The following is a 16834-nucleotide window of genomic DNA, read 5'->3' as shown; positions in this document are numbered from 1 at the left end:
ATGTTGTATCAACCTCCAAGAGTTCCCTCTTAGACATGGTATGACTCCATACAACCTATTGGAAGACATGAGAGATAAGGGTCCTGATATCGCATAGCCTCAATTTCTTGCATTGTGGCCACAAGTTAGGAGGGAGTTAACAAAGGCAGTTAACATTAGGAGAAAGATGAAAGAGAATGTGTCTATTGTTAATATTGCACAAGCTAAAACAAATGAGGGCATTACACATATGCTATATTGTTATGTTAGAGGAAATTTGGTTAAGAAACGTCTAGTGGATAGGAGCGCACAAATTTGTATCATGATAGAGGGCCTCATGCAAAGACTAGGCATGCACATCCATGAGATGCCTGAAATCAAAGTCAAAATGAAGCTATGAAGGCTAGGAGTCACCAAGGATCAAGCTCTACTCAAAGAGGTGAGGAAGCTTCTAGTTACAGGGTTTATCTATCAAGAGGAGAATTCAGAGTGGGTCTCTCCAGTTGTGGTCACTCCTCAAAAGAATGGTAAGTGGAGAGAATGTGTTGGCTATAGGATGCTTAATGAGGCAACCAAGGGAGATCACTTTCCCTTTCCATTTCAAGTTGAGATACTAAATGAGGTAGATGGCCATGAGAAGTACATTGTGTGTGATGGCTACTCAAGCTACTTTTAAATAGGGATTGCATTGGAGGATCAATTGAAACAACCTTCATCATTTCTTGGGGCCCCTTTACTTTTAGAGTCATGCCATTTGGACTAACAAATGCTCCAACAACTTTTTAACGCTTCATAAACATGGTGTTTCAAGCATTTTTGAGAAGTCCATCAGGGTGTTCATTGATGATTTTTGTATTTATATCTCTAAAATCTTTGCACCTACATGAGGTAGAAGAAGGTTTGAAGAAACCCTATGACATGGGAGGCCAACTCAATCATGACAAATTTCACATAGATGAGGACGAAGTGATCTTGATTGGTCATAAGTTTTCCTACAAGGGCATTTAGGTGGATCCTTCAAATACAAAGACTCTTATTGGGTTACCGTCCCCCAAGAGTCTCAAGGAGGTCATTTCACTCATTCAAAAGGTGAAGTACATGTCACACTTTATTCACTTAGCCTGGAAGTTACTTTGATTTACCCCTTCTAACTTTTAGTATTAAAAATGTACATTTGTAAGGCCCCCGTTATGAGGAGAAGCCATCATGCGGCGTGAAGAAAAATCACTCGTCGGAAATAAAAATCACTCGCTAGAATATTCATTTTTGCCGGAATATTATGGCCAGACAGCGGCCGAAAAGTGGTTGAAAAATGATTGGCCAGTTGGCCGGTAGTCAATGGGGTCGGTACTGGTGGCCGAATTTAATGGTCGGTGGCCGAATTCAAAAGCGGACTTGTCTTCTCAAGGGCGGCCACACATGGGCAGATTGGAGGGTCCAATTTGGACTTATCCACACAAGGGCGGCTACACATGGCTGCCTCTCATGAGAGAGGGCAACCCTTTTGGCCTATGAAAGGAGGCATCTTCTACACACAAAAACGGATTGTGAAGCATTTTGGTGCATTGTGAAGTTGGTGTGAGGTGGTGAGAGTGAAGCAAGGTGGGAGCTCTATTAAGGGTATAATCCCTTTGTAGCCTCCTTCTTGTGTGAAGTACTAAATCCATTAAGTGGTTGCTTTCCCGTAGATGTAGCCCACATCGGGTGAACCACGTATATCGTATGTACTCTCTCTCTCTCTCTCTAGTCTAAAATCTCTTGTGTGTGAAAATTATCTCTCTCTACTAAGTAATCTACTCAATTATCTACTTAGCTACGTCATATTTTCTAAAAACTGGTATCAGAGTAAGGTTTGCTCGTAGCTAAATTATCTCAAGGAAATGATTCCTTGAGTTGAGTGGGAGCAATGGAGGAGGAAGGGAAGCTCAAGATCAAGAATTCCAACGGCAAAAACTACCAACATTAGAAGATGCAGATTGAAGACTATCTCTACCAGAAGGACCTCTATTTTCCACTAGGTGGTCTTGCAAAGAATCCCACAACGATGGCAGATGAAGCATGGATTGTCCTTGATTGAAAGGCACTGGGAACAATCCGGTTAAGCTTGGCGTCAACGGTGGCCTTCAACATTTCGGAGATGAACACCACGGAGGACTTGATGAAGTCACTTGACGACTTCTACGAGAAACCATCGGCATCCAATAAGGTATTTCTCATGAAGTGCTTATTCAATCTAAAGATGGCAGAGAATGGTTCAGTTGTAGAACACCTAAATGAATTTAACACAAACATAAGTTAGCTTCGATCAATGAAAATAAATTTTGATGTGACGAAGTGCGAGCTCTCCTTATACTATCATCTCTACCGGATAGTTGGGACAGCCTTGTGGTGGCTGTAAGTAATTATATTTTTGGCACAAATACTCTTAAGTTTGATGATGTTGTGGGTGTTCTCTTAAGCGAGAAAATACAAAGGAAAAGCACAGGAGAATCATCAAGTGCTGCACTATCAGTGGAAACAAGAGAAAGGCCTAAGGAGAGGTTCAAAAACCAAAAGGGTCGTGATCGCTCAAGACAGAGCAAGTCACGCACAAAGTCAATCCTTGAATGTTGGAACTGCGGCAAGAAGGGCCACGTCAAGAAGGATTTATGGTCGAAGAAGAAGGAGTCAGAGTCTCAAGATAACAAGCCAACATCGGAGGCCAATGTGGCAGGTAAAGTAGAGCAAGATGCTCTAATTCTCTCATTAGACAATGTGTCTAATTCCTAGATAGTAGATTTCGGGGCTTCATTCCATGCAACACCACACAAGCAATATTCCCAAGATTACACCAAAGGTAATTTTGGGTATGTATACTTGGGAGATGATGAAGCTTGTGAAATTGTCAGCAAAGGTATAGTTTGTGTCCAAACTGCTAACGAAAATGAATGGAAGCTTAAAGATGTTAGGAATGTTCCTTCTCTTCATAAAAATTTGATATCTGCAGGACAATTGGACGATGAAGGTCACAACATTGCATTTGAAAACAAATGGTGCAAGATCTCAAAGGGGTTTTTGGTGGTTGCCAAAGGAGAAAAGGTTGGTACACTTTACTTGTGTACTATTAGCATGCAACTTCAGCTTGTGCAGCAACTACAGAAGTCGGGAATGCGGTGTTTCACTACTGGCTTGGGTATATGAGTGCCAAAAGAATGCAAATCCTTTAAACAAAGAAGCTTCTACCAGGTTTGAAAGAAGTGGACTTACAGTTCTGTGAAGATTGTGTTTATGGTAAACAAAAGAGGGTGAAATTTCAAAAATTAGGAAATGAAAGAAAAAATAAAAAACTTGAGTTGGTTCATTCTGATGTTTGGGGTCCTGCAAGTACACCATCACTTGGTGGCTCATTGTATTATGTAACATTCATAGACTAGGAAAACATGGGTTTATTTCATGAAGAATAAATCCGATGTGTTTTCCATATTTCAAAGGTGGAAAGCCTTTGTGGAGAATGAAGTAGGTACCAAGGTTAAATGCCTCACATCCGACAATGGACGTGAATACTACAGCCAAGCTTTTGAAAGCTTTTGTGCTAGTAATGGCATTCGGAGGCAAAAGACAACCCCAATGACACCTCAACAAAATGGTATTGTAAAAAGGATGAATAGGACAATCATGGAGCAAGCACGAAGCATGCGGCTACATGCAGGCCTACCGCTTGAGCTTTGGACGGAAGATGTAAGTATGTCTATGTAAATCAATCTGTCACCCTCAACGGCATTGGATGGGGGAGTTCCAGAAGAGGCATGGACAGGTAAACCGGTGAATTATGCATTTCTCAAAGTGTTTGGGTGTGAGGCTTACATGAACATAGATAGAAGACTAAGATCAAAGCTAGATGCAAAGTCCAAAAAGTGTTTCTTCATTGGCTATGGAAAAGGTGACTTTGGGTATAGCCTATGGAATCCTGAAGATGGTAAAATCTTTAGGAGTAGGGATGTAATTTTTAACGAAAAAAATATGTACAAAGATTAATTGGAAAGAAAACAAACAAAAGAAATAGGGGATGAGTACATGGAGCTTGATGATGGTGAAGACTCAAGGACTGCAAACAGTGACAATGTGCAACAACGTCAACCAAATGAGGAGCCTCAACCTATTTTCTGAAGATCTACAAGAGCAAGTAGACTTCTAGAAGGTTCATTCTTTCCTTCAACCATCTCTTGATCTCAGATTCTGGAGATCCGGAATCATAAGAAGAAGCTATGTAACACAAATCCAAAGAAGAATGGATGAAGAGCATGCAAGTGGAGATGGACTCATTACATCACAACCAAACATGGGAGTTGGTTGAGTTACATAAAGGTAAGTGGGCACTTCAAAACAAATGGGTGTATAAGCTGAAGAAAGAAGAAGGTGGGAAGAAAAGGTACAAGTCTAGGCTTGTGGTAAAAGGGTTTTCTCAAAAGAAAGGTATTGACTTCAATGAAATATTTTCTCCTGTTGTAAAAATGAACTCAATTAGGCTTGTCTTAAGCCTTGTGGCTCCTCGTGATCTAAATCTTGAGCAAATGGATGTGAATATGGCATTCCCTCACGGTGACTTAGAGGAGGAAATTTATATGATTCAACCAAATGGGTATGAAGTAAAAGGTAAGGAGAAAATGGTTTGCAGATTAATGAAGAGCTTGTATGGTTTAAAGCAAGCTTTAAGACAATGGTACTTGAACTTTAATCGATGGATGTTGGATCATGGATTCACAGGATGCAACTCACATCATTGCATCTACACGAAGAATTTGAGAGATGGAAAGCTCATCATCCTAATGTTGTATGTTGATGACATGCTGATTTCAAGTGCTAACATGTAGGACATCAAAGACCTTAAAGAGGAGCTGTCTAAATCTTTTTCAACAAAATATTTAGGTGCTGCAAAGAGGATACTTGGTATGAAGATATCAAGGGAAAGAACGAAGAAGACAATAAAGCTATCTCAAGAGGATTACATCAAGAAGGTACTAGAAAGGTTTGCAATGCAAAATGAAAAAACGGTTTCTACACCTTTGGCTGGTCACTTTAAACTAACCAAGGTTTCTACACCTTTGGCTGGTCACTTTAAACTAACCAAGGATATGTGTCCAAAGACACAAGAGGAGATAGCCTATATGTATAAAGTTCCATATGTTGCAGTGATAGGTTCTCTTATGTATGCTATGGTTTGGACAAGGCCAGATATTGTACATGCAGTGGGAGTCGTAAGTAGGTTCATGGACAACCTAGGTAAAGAGCACTGGCAAGCTGTAAAGTGGATACTTAGGTATCTAAAAGGGACAACAACAAATGCTTTGTATTTTGGAGGAACTGATATTTTCTAGAAGGGTATGTTGATGCAGATATGGCAGGTGAAAAAGATACTTGAAGGAGCACTACTGGCTATGTCTTCATGGTTGGAGGCACAGCAATAAGCTAGGCTTCAAAGCTACAGAAAGTGGTCTCATTTTCTACCATGGAAGCAGAGTATGTAGCAATGACGGAGGCAAGCAAAGAAATTATGTGGCTTCACAGATTCTTAGAAGATCTTGGATTCTAACAAGACAATTGTGTCTTGTACGGTGATAGCCAAAGTGCTATCCATCTTGCAAAGAACTCAGCCTTTCATTCAAGGACAAAGAACATTGAGGTGAGATATCACTTCATACGCACTCTTTTGGAAAAGGGACAACTAAAGCTAGGAAAGGTGCATACAAGTGAAAATCTTGCAGACACATTTACAAAGGTGGTCAATAAGGAGAAGTTGTGCTTTTTCTCATCTTCAATTGGCATTCAAGGATAAGAAGCCAGGATGGAAAGTAGTCACAGGTTTGGTTTGGAGATCAGTCTCCAAGTGGGAGATTGTTAAGTATGGAGCCTGATTTACCCCTTATCATTTTTTGTAAAAAACGCATATTTATAAGGTCCCCATTATGAGGAGAAGCCATCATGTGGCGTGAAGAAAAATCACTCGCCGAAAATAAAAATCACTCACCGAAAACCGAAATTTTCCTGTCCTCGGAATATTCCTTTTTGCCGAAATATTATGGTCGGACGACGGTCGAAAAGTGATCGAAAAACGACCGGTCAGTTGGCCGGTAGTCAATGGCCGGTGATCGATGGTCGGAACTCAATGGCTGGTGACCAATGGCCGATGGACGAATTCAAAAATGGACTTGTCTTCTCAAGGGCAGTCACACATGGGCGGATTGGAGGGTCCAATTCGGACTTATCTACACAAAGGAAGCTACACATGGCTGCCTCTCCTGAGAGAGGACAGTCCTTTTGGCCTATAAAAGGAGACCTCTTCTACACACAAAAACGGATTGCGAAGCATTGTGGTGCATTGTGAAGTTGGTGTGAGGTGGTGAGAGTGAATCAAGGCGGGAGCTCTATTAAGGATATAATCCCTTTATAGCCTACTTCTTGTTTGAAGTACTAAAGCCATTAAGTGGCTGCTTTCCCGTGGATGTAGCCCACATTGGGTGAACCACGTATATCATTTGTACTCTCTCTCTCTCTCTCTCTCTCTCTCTCTCTCTCTCTCTCTACTCTATAATCTCTTGTGTGTGAAAATTATCTCTCTCCATTAAGTAATCTACTCAATTATCTACTTAGCTACGTTATATTTTCTAACACATTGTCCATTTGTACCCCAAAACTCATATACATGATGTACATGGTACGTAGATGGTTATCATGGCTTCAAAGTTCATCTCTAGCTAGGGTTTAGACTTCTATTTTTTTATTATATAATAAAAACCCTTAGCTTGTATTCTCTATTCATAGCCTTCTAACAAAATTTGGCTTGAATTGGACTTGTATTTGGCTTTACAAGCTAACTTTTTTGGATTTCAGTCTTAAAAACGACTGCTGGGCATCTATGGCACCTTCTAGCTACCAATCACATGTAGGAGCAATGATGATGACCAGCATTTGGTTCGACCCTTGGTTGCTCCTGCAGACATTTATCATGATAGATGATTAAACTGTCATTTTTGCCCCTATTGTTCTTGTCAGTATTGTTAGTCCCTTTTGTTTGTTAGGCTTTGTTAAGTCACATACAAGTTATAAGATTTACAGTATAAAGATCTACTTCATGTATATAGCCTTGTAGTCGCTTGAAGTGTCTGAGAGGCAACTTTGCACTCGATGGGTGCTTTTGCTAAGTCGATCACCAACTTCCTTTGTCCTTGTAGTCCATCCCAGAGTTTAATGACCATTCTTAATCATTTTTGGCCTCATATTGTTGTTGAAGATTAATCAACATTCTTTTTTAACCCATGAAATTATAGCCTTGTTCATATAGCTTTTGAGTCATTCCTCGTGAAGTTTTGTCATTTTCATGTACCTTCTTCTCTTTTTACTGCTCATGTATCTCGTGAGTGTTTTCTTCATCTAGATTATGGAATTTTCTTTTTCTTGTTAATAAAAGAAAATCTCTAAAAACAACTAAATAAAACCAAAAATCAACTCAACAAAAAGCAACATCATTCGAATAGAATTTTAAACACTATGTGCACTGTACACATGTCTCTAAGGGCTCATATATGGCTTTTGTTCCCGTACTTCTCTATTATGAGGGCATATACTCTGCATTTTGTCAAAAAATTATCACAATCAAACACAAAAATTCAATACAACTCACAAAACATTGCCCTCTAATATTCATAATATTAGGTATGCATTTAGAATGCCTCCCCCCTCCTATTTGGAGTCCTCCTTGATGATAGAGTATCGTCAAGGGTATGTGATGTGGTTGGGCAATTAAAAAGTGTGCCTATGCAGGTTTGGTAATGTAGCCTTATTATGCATACACAATCAATGCATGAAAAAAATTTATGATGTGCAAGATGTGGGTATAAGAAATTTGCTTATTGGAATTTGCTGGCGAGGCTTCCTATTCTAAGCAATGTGACGATCTTTGAATTGAAGGTTGTAGAGAGATTTTGACTTCCTCTTTGGCTGTCTTTGGTTATTTTGATTCCGATATTTTTGTGTGCATTCACTTTAACTTCTTATCCGTAAGCCTTGGTAGCATGGAATGGTGAAGTGACCTATTTGCTCTCTTTTAACTGTATTGTAATCGTAGGAGGAATTGAAAGAATACAAGCGACGATGCAGTGACAATAGGTTTATTAGTTTCCTTTTGGGACCCACTTCTTTGTGATTACTTGCGGTTTTGTTGATGCTTCTCGTTTGAGATCCCATACTTGTTGCTGCTTCATTTCTGTTTGAAGAGGCTTCCTTGGGATCCACCTTGTCTTTGTGTGAGTCGTTAGTGGTCTTTGCTTCATCCCTTGTATGCTTGGTTAGGGACAAAATTCAGACTTTGCGATTTATTACTTTAACCATTTTGGAATCCAAATAAGCTCCCGACGTCAAAGAGATATTCATCTTTTTGATCCATACCTACTTTTGACCGAGCTAGATCTTTGGTATCCAGATTTGTCGAACTTTTTGGTTCTGACTTGTTATTCTTTTCTTTTGGCCTTCTTTGGTTGTTATGAAGCTGCGAGTGATAGTGATGAGTTGAGTTGGGATTTCATAAGAATTTTCATTGTCGCTAATATCCTCAACAAGGTTGAATTTTGACACTTTCCCTTTGTGGTTTGACTGGTTATGGAAAGTTGCTCTTGGATTGTTGTTCCTAGAATGACTTTTATAGCCAATTGATTAGAGCATCGTTAGCTCATTGACATGACTGTGTTCTTCTCGGTTGATTCTTTTCTTCTTGGATAGGAGCCATGTATGAGGATGCTTGTTGCGATTGCGTCACCATGGGATTTTGGAATCCACTTTTGATACACTTTATTTTTGTAGCAGTGACATTGGTTCTTGGTCTTTGATCTAAACAATCATAAAACCGTGCATTAGTTAAAATGTCATTTATGTCACCTATTGGGTTGTCCAAATGTCCATTGTCGGCATCTTCTTGAATCTCCAAGCGGAGTTATACAAATCATCTTCTTATTCATCTTTTTATTTGTGACAATCCTTTGTTTTCTTTTCATCTTGAGAACTTGTTGATGCATGGTTCTCTTCGTTTTCCTGGATCACACTCACTACAAAAGTAAGGAACCACAACATAGCCATCTTTACCACAAAAATTCGTTGTTGGACTATGTTGAATAGTGCACACATCTAGAGTAGCCAAGATGTATTCCCATTTTAATGGCTCTAAAGCTTCTTCAAGAAATGGTTCTAGGATATAATCTTTATCTTCGATTGACAGTTCTAGGAAAAATTCCTCTCGCTTTAAGATTTTGGATTGCGAAGCTCCACAAATCCATAGTTCTTTAAGCTTACCCAACCATGCTGGAAGTTCTGATCCTACTATCGTAGCGGAATCAATTAACTCCTCCACAGGGGTTCGATACATGTCCTAGTAACTATGATCCTTAAGATTTATTCTCGTCGTGGTTTTCATGTGTCTCAGGTAGGTATGGTCATAACCCCAATCCTGGACCATTTTCAATTGCCTCATGAATGTTCTTCCTAGAATGATATCATAGTTGTTCTTCTTACCAAAGTCAACAATAGCAAATGTATGCTCATACTCAGTGCCGCAAGAAGTAACAACTACTTTTTCTAGTAGTCCTATGGGCCTTTTTGTGTGTCCTTCTGCAAGTTGCAGTTTCATCATGGTAGCCTTGTTGGTTTTTCCCATTTTTTCTAGATCTCTTTTGTTGCAATGGCAACACTAGCTTTGTTGTCAAGGATTTTTATACCTTGGAATTCCACAGAAAGAGTGGTGTTCACACCTCCCTCATAGTACTCCCCGACCTTGTTTAATGGCACTGGCTTAGTGTTTAGCTGAGGCATTTCAAGCTCTTTAATCCCTTCTTCGATTTGAGTCGTCGGGTTTTTTACGCTAAATTTCTTTAGGCATTTTTTCACAGTAGTCTACTATTTGGTCTTATTCTAAGCAACTCGGCTAACATTATCGTAGATGTCACAGGTGTTGACAAAATGTCTATTAGCCCTTTAGAGTCAATGATTTTCTCGGAAGAGAGTCTCTGTGACGGGACTGCAATAACATCTTAATTGGCCTCGTGCTCTTCCATATAGGATGGTAGCATTCTTAGCAAATGAGGTTGACAATCCATAGACTGTATAGATCCTTTGTCTCCCCAATACGACTTCACTTATAGATTTATTTGAGATCCAATCTCAATTTTCTCTATTAGTGGAAGAGACACTCGTTTTCCATCATCAGCTTGGTCTCATTTGCTTAGCTCATTGGCTTCATTGGTCTCTCTGACCTGTTTCCACAGTTTGTCAAGACCATATGTTTCTTTACAACTCTCTAGTATAGCTAGGTTAAATTCCTTGGAAGAGTTATCCATGGTATTCAACACTAACCTTGGCTCTAATGTTGGGTCCTTGAGCTTTGTTCCGTGCTTGTGACTAGAATTTGGCTCTATTTGTTCCTGGTTTGATGGGGTTACTGGCGTAGGTGGGACAAGGATCACATCATTAGGTTTTCCAACTGGTGGTTCTAGTAAATCTTGGGTTGTTTGAATCGTTTTTTGACACACTTAAAGACTTTGCTTTTCTACTTTCGCACATTGGTGTGTCATCCATCTCTAATCTTGGGGTTGGTTATTTTTGAGCCGTGTTTCATAGGATTTTAGGAGGCATCTAATGGCTCTTAACCTTCTCAACCAATATTGATCCTCTTGATCTAGCACTTCTTGTATCACTTTTTGTTGATGGTTCTTCTGGAGGTTGAAAACGTTTGCGTAAGAGAAGGTGCAACCCTCTCCTTATGTTGTCTTATGTTCTCTTTATATTGAGTAAGCTCCACACCTAGGGATTTCTGTTCTCATTTCATACGTGCTTTCATCCTAGCCTTTCTAGCTTTCTAACTTTTCCGTATACTCTTGGTTTTTTGACTAGGTGCATCGGTATTTGGTTCACCCGTCTTTCTCTGTCTCTCGGTTCTCATCAGCTTCCTTTTGAGTTTGCACTCTTGTAACTACTTGAATTGGCACGACGTTTTTGTTTTTTGAGCTAATGGGTAACTAAATGATACTTGATACATTCATTGTGATCTTTATGACTTGGTTTGGGGTTTTTGGACAGTCGGAGATCAAGTGAATGACGCCACAGGCAAGACAATAGACATTTACTTGGATGATCTCCATTTGAGGACATTGTTTGACCATGTAGTTGTCATGGCTTTTGTGACAATCTATCTCTGATTGAGGAGCTTCTTCTTGCATTTCCTCTTGGCTGTAAACAAGCTCTGACCTAACTAAGCCTCTATTCACAATGAACCACAATGTTCTTTTGTCCATCTCATACCTTCTTTCTTCAGGTATAAACACAAAAAGTGGAGGTTGTATCGGCCTCACCATTCCATGTGTTTCTCTTATCTTCTATCGCTTTGAAGGGTAGTACCCGCTTTGGTTGTTATAATACATTGTATTTGGTACTAGAATTTCTTTATTAGATACTTCCATCATCGGTGTGTATCTCATGTCTATAGGCATTCTAGCACCTGGCCACGGAGGTTTTTATCCTAAGACAGGCTGTGGCCTTGAATCTGGCGCATTTCCCATAGCATATTTAGGTGGAGTAGGTGCTACTAGAATAGGTTTTTCCATGCTATAGTAACACTCTTCCCTCGTATGGTTGTCCATTTCTCTCAATTTTGCACCACTTAGGCTCCACCGGATCAAACTTTACAAGAGGAGTTAACCTCTTGACCATTTTGTCGCGATAGACTTTTCTGGATCAATAGGTGCCGTTGGTTTTGCAATGGACTCACTCATTTGTGAATCTTTGTGCTGAGAGGATATGTTGTCCTTTTAACTCGTACAATCCTTTTCTTTATATTCTTCACAGTTATCCACCAAATAAAGAGCTTCTTTGATCAATTAGTTTAACATCATGCTCCTTATCATATGCAGATCCTTCTAAAGATTGGCATGTCTCATTATCTGGATAAAGATTAGCATCAACTGTTCTTGCATAGGTAGGCTCTTGGACATAACTTGACATATCTCTTGAGCGGTAATGTCGCTTTATGTGCTGATTTACCCTCTTTCAACTTGAATCTGTGGATTTGCAAGACCGCATTGTGTTGCTAAGGGTGGAGCATCAATGAATGTCTTTCTTCCATCTGCTTGGGACTCAAAGATTGTTCACTACAATGGGGATACCATAAAGTGAATGGTTGTACCATAAAAAATGATCATCCGCCATACCACATTGCGAAGCAAAAAATATCCATTTTATTCCCTTACCGACGGTGGAAGCAAAAGAGAGGTGAATGGGAGGCACTCGATTTAGACATCACTGATATGGAGCAAGTTGAAGTGCATGTGTGCAAGTAGGAGGAAGTGTGGGGCGTGGAAGTTAATGCTTATTGGAATATGGAAAATCTAAGGGAGTACTTGGTGCTTAGGTTTGAGCTCAAGATGGACTACATGTTTGTAAAGGGTGGAAACTCTCTGCATAAGAGAAAGGAGAGGGTCTTTCTTTGTAAGAGCATCCCCTTCCCTAGATATATCCATATCAAGCAAGCAATTGCCGTTGCAATGTAATACTCTCATATTAACACGATACATTTTTGTCTACTTTTGTGATTTGAGAATGTCTAATTTTTAGTTTTAGAGGCATTAAGTGACTTTAGAGTCGTGGTGGGTGGTGAAGTGACGGTGTTTCAAACTTGGTATTTGGATGACAATACTATGCATTAAAACTCAGGCTTTTTGCGAAAGAGAACATTTAAATTTTAATCACCGTTGGATTTTTAAGTTTTATTATCTCCTTTATAAGTGACTTGCAAGGCCCATTTTAAAGTTTTATTGTCTTCATTATAAGTGACTTGCAAGGCCCATTTTAAAGTCACTTTCTTGTTTTTGAGTTTCTCTCTTCTTCTCCATTGCTTCCTTGCTCTATCCATCCACAAGCACGTGCCATTGCCCCTTATACTCCATCAAATAGAAGGCTGCTACTAATCAAGCCCTCGCTGCCAACTCTTTGTGCATGACTTAAGACACGTGATGGAGAACCTTAGCGCCGTGTTCTAGATATCCATCGACATGGAGACTACCATCAAAATGCATGCTAATGCATTTGAAGCGCTTACATACTACATGGAGACACATATACCAAAGTACTCCATCAATTTTGAAGATGAAGAAGAATTGTGGGTGCCAATTGATCTCCTCAAGCACACCTTCAAAGAATATAGTAGTTTCTGATTCAAATTGGGTAAGGTGATCAAAGGCTCACCAAGGAACACTACTGAGAGGAAGAGGAGGGCAACCTCATAGATATGGGCATGGGGAACATTGGCACGGGATTTATCAGATGGGACATGGAGATCATTGTGATGGTGATGGAGGCAATTGAAAACAGCAAGGGAAAAGTTAAGGCAAGGAGGCGGAGCCCAAAGAGGAGAAGATGACCAAGACCTAGAAGGGGAGGATGTCGAAGGGTACATCCAATTATAGTGGACAATCAAGAATTTCTCTTTCTTGACGACAATTCCCACTCCATTGAAATGCATCAGGACAAAGCCCTCTCTGGTCTTGCAATATATGATGGGGTTTGTGCTACAGAGAACCCCAGTCATCAGAAGACCGAGTTCCAAGTGGACTATTCCTGTGCTCCCCTCATTAACACCGTCTAGCCTTACTAGAGGGACATAATTCCATGGAGTCTCTCATAAAGACAGCTCTACAAACCATTGATGAGGAGAAATCTCTATGAGAGTGTTCCCGAGAGTAGCATGTGCTCGGAGTGCACCGATCTTGGCACAATCGACATAACTAACAAGAACCTTTCCGAGCAAGATGGTGCAACACTAATGAGTACTTAATTCTTCCCAAATCTCATTTTTGTTTCTTAGAATCATAATCCAACGTTGTTTCCTTGCAGTCCGCTTTGGAGATGGATCGGTTTGCCCAACGGAAAGGTGAATCTCACAGAAGGGTGACTCAAAGGATGCTGCCTTGTGGCATTATCTCCCAAGCTTCAATGAAGAGATGATCCAAGTCATCCACAACAATTATATGGACTATGCATCAGTGGTGGAGATGTATAAGTGTAGAGCACTAAGCTCTGTTTTGCCCGTGTTTCCCATAGCCCTAAATGCCCACAAATGTATTATTGTAAACAGAGAGGTAGCAATCAATAGTTTTGGTGAGAAAGGGGTCGAAAGCCTTTTAGGATATTTCCGCCTTTGCCTCGGGCAAGGAATAACAAGCAAGGAAGATATTGTATCATGCATTGGTGAAAAACCACCTTTAAGGAGCCTAGGTCAAGATGCTTTCAATGAGCTTGTAAAAAGGCTATCTTAGCGACGTGCATTGCACGTCTTGATGTATCTTTAAAATTAATAAAATTATCATTTTAAGTGAATTTTTGTCTTGATCCATGTGCATCACGAGCAATTTACGTACTAACATGATTTTTTGTTGCCCTCTCGAGCCCCGTGGGCCCTATGAACCTTGTCATTGTGCACATGGAGGAATATCGAGCCGTTCCATGGCCCCGTGTGCCACAAAGCAACTTTTGGCAGTTTGACCCGGTCAAATTACCAAAAGTTGCTTTGTGGCACACGGGGCCACGGAGAGGCTCGATATTCCTCCATGTGCACGACAACGGGTTCCTATGGCTCGTGGGGCTCAAGAGGGCACCACATGATCTATATTTTCTATCAGCCACATTACACAAATCCCATGAGCGTAGGAATATTTATTATGAGCAACTTGTGGATTCAATGTGCATCACGAGAAATTTGCGTACTAACATGATGTTTTCTTGCGCATCCCGAGCCCCACGTGCTGTATAAACCTTGTCGCCATGCACATGGCGGAAAATCAAGCGGTTTCGTGGCCCCATGTGCCACGAAGCAACTTTTGGCAGTTTGATTGTTGGTTTCCTAGCTGTTTGTTTCCATCGACGTGAGGTGTGAGTAGAGAGAGAGAGAGAGAGAGAGAGAGAGATAAGAATTACAAACTTAGCAAAAGACTTTAAAAACTCACTTTGATATTTATAGGACCCAACCTTTTAAGAAATTAAAATTATCATTAATATGTTGAAAAAAGTGGAAATTACAATTGTTACTGCATGAGAAGCCATGCGCACCCTAATCTTTGCCAATTTCTCCTCCACACCAATGCTCTCTTGCGTACATTCGACCCATGGTATCCTTGCATTTGTTGAACACTCACAATTTTCACAATATGGTGACTTAGGGAGAAGCTGCCCATTCCCCCCTTTGCTTTTTCCTACCGGTTAGTGCACGGTAGAACCGATTGAACATCTTGTGAAACACATTGATGCGGATATTGCCACCACCATGCTGAGTGATCTTAAAATAGGCCACCTTTGTTTGATAGTGTGAGCTTTCCATTCCTTGATTGTTCCAAAGTGCAAGGGATCCATACTCGTCAATAAAGTATGAACCATGGCGAACAAGATATGCATGTAATGTGTGATATGGGTTTTGCCCCATGCATTGACCATTAGCTCTGTGAATTTATTAATAGACACCTTGAATTATTGTATCTCATCTTCACTAGGGTGCGGCCGCTCAAGGAGCCTCATCATCTCATTGCATGATTTCCGCACACGCGCTCTCTTAGCCCTTGTGATGCCTCATTGCCAAGATAGGTTGTTATGTCACACACCTGCTTCCATATCTGAAAAGGAGTATGGATTTGAGCCTCACCATAATTTGAAAGCAAGTGTATTTCCTTTGTCCCACCCATATATATCTTATTAGGGTTATCTTATATGGTTTTTGGGTTTTTGCGGTCCTTTGAGAGGGTTATTGCACCGGAGTAAAGCCCCACCGATGACAAAGTCGTCTCAAGCGCACGAATGTACTCCTCTTGCAGCGACTCTGGCTCCATGTTCCATGCATAATTTATGTGGAGAATTAGCAACTTGTCCAAAATTCTAAGTCTCAAATGCAAGGAACACACATGCACTCGATTAAGGGAAATTGAAAGAATGGGATGTCAATCTGGATCCTCCTCTGCACGAGATGATGGCTTGCTTTGGTCGCAAGTCATGATGACATTGAACCACACATGCCCCCCATAAAAGGAGTATGGATTTGAGCCTCACCATAATTTGAAAGCAAGTGTATTTCCTTTGCCCCACCCATATATATCTTATTAGGGTTATCTTATATGGTTGTTGGGTTTTTGCGGTCCTTTGAGAGGGTTATTGCACCGGAGTAAAGCCCCACCGATGACAAAGTCATCTCAAGTGCACGAATGTACTCCTCTTGCAGCGACTCCGGCTCCATGTTCCATGCATAATTTATGTGGATAATTAGCAACTTGTCCAAAATTCTAAGTCTCAAATGCAAGGAACACACATGCACTCGAGGGAAATTGAAAGAATGGGATGTCAATCTGGATCCTCCTCTGCACAAGATGATGGCTTGATTTGGTCGCAAGTCATGATGACATTGAACCACACGTGCCCCCCACTTGCCTTTTGATTATCATTTGGGCTTTTAGCCCCTGCTTGCTTGCATACTTTTGGTCGTCTGACCCCTATGCCCTTCCCCAATGCATCCTTAGGCATCTTTGCATGATGGCAACAAAAAATGCATGGAAATAAAGTGTTTGTACTGCCCTTAGTGCCCAACACGCATTTTAGGGTCTTCAAGTCGCCACCAAGGTGCCACTCTATTTCAAATTCACCAATCAATGCCAGGGACATTGAGGAGTTTCCCATTGTATTGTCGATCTATTGCCTCTTGAATACTTGAATGGTTGAAATACCAATTCAAACTGTCATGGTCCTCATGTGGGAGTGCCCATATCGCTTGCCACCGTATGTTCTTATCTGATTGCACCCCATAAAA

This window comes from Adiantum capillus-veneris, chromosome 19 (assembly GCF_014529385.1).
Source record: "Adiantum capillus-veneris isolate H3 chromosome 19, ASM1452938v2, whole genome shotgun sequence".
NCBI lineage: Eukaryota > Viridiplantae > Streptophyta > Polypodiopsida > Polypodiales > Pteridaceae > Adiantum > Adiantum capillus-veneris.
The sequence above is the reverse complement of the archived record's forward strand: the minus strand, read 5'-3'. Positions refer to the sequence as shown.